The sequence below is a fragment of the Papilio polytes genome, unplaced genomic scaffold (genome assembly GCF_000836215.1).
Source record: "Papilio polytes unplaced genomic scaffold, Ppol_1.0 DF823923.1, whole genome shotgun sequence".
NCBI classification, from domain to species: domain Eukaryota; kingdom Metazoa; phylum Arthropoda; class Insecta; order Lepidoptera; family Papilionidae; genus Papilio; species Papilio polytes.
The window spans coordinates 963,217-964,115 of NW_013525281.1; the positions used below are offsets into that span (position 1 = coordinate 963,217).

Sequence of the window (899 nt, forward strand, 5' to 3'; positions counted from 1 at the left end):
TAGACGTATATGCATTAAAAATGTTTGTGGTCATAAATGTGATCGTAACCCCAAGATCAGAGATCACGGACGATCGGCAATTATCTAAGACAATGCGAATCACTTTTGCCCGCTCGTGCCGGCTTTGACCTCATCTGTCATAATTTGGAGCCTACAGGCTACAGGTAAATAGAAATGACTGATGTAACAGAATACATTACGTTAAAAAAAATTAAAAAACAAAAGAGGTCATAGCTCTTCTTATTTTGTTAGGGTTATATTTCTTACTCAAAACTGCATCCTTATTTTGAGAATCTAAGGTGCGTATAATGTAAAATTCTTACTTAACAAGTTAATTTAAAACTAAACAAAAAATGCTCAATCGCCCGAACAGGGACTTGAACCCTGGACCCTTGGATTAAAAGTCCAATGCTCTACCGACTGAGCTATCCGGGCTGTGAGAATAAATGTACAAAACAACCAATAGTTTCTGGAAAAATCTTATATTTTAACTTCATTTAATATGCTTCTGTTTTGCGTGCATTCTATTTTTAAAATTCAAACAGAAAAATTAAGAAATGACAATTTTAAGGGTAATTTAATTACATAAGCGAAGATTTACAAATAAAATAACACTCTCTTTTTTTTTAAATTAAGGACAATAGTATTTAATCTAACGAAAAATCAAATTTGATTTGGTCAAAATCGAACTCGTGTTTACTTTTATAGTCGATACTTACCACTGAACCTTTAAGGGCACTCATAAAGTTCTTTTAATAAGCGTGATGAAATAACAAAAATGCTCTTAATAATATATTGGGCGCTTGACAGCAACTATTAGGGTTTTGTCACGCTGCGTGTGTCCATCACGTCCACACGAGTGAGAGGACTATTAAAACAAATTAAAATTGGCATATTTT

At 33.0% G+C, this 899-nt stretch overlaps 1 non-coding gene across 1 annotated transcript; it reads right to left on the reverse strand.

The window, feature by feature from the left end:
* Positions 1 to 362: 362 nt before the first annotated feature.
* On the reverse strand, positions 363 to 435 carry Trnak-uuu. The gene has a single exon. It is a non-coding gene; the product is annotated as a tRNA-Lys (tRNA).
* Positions 436 to 899: the final 464 nt, after the last annotated feature.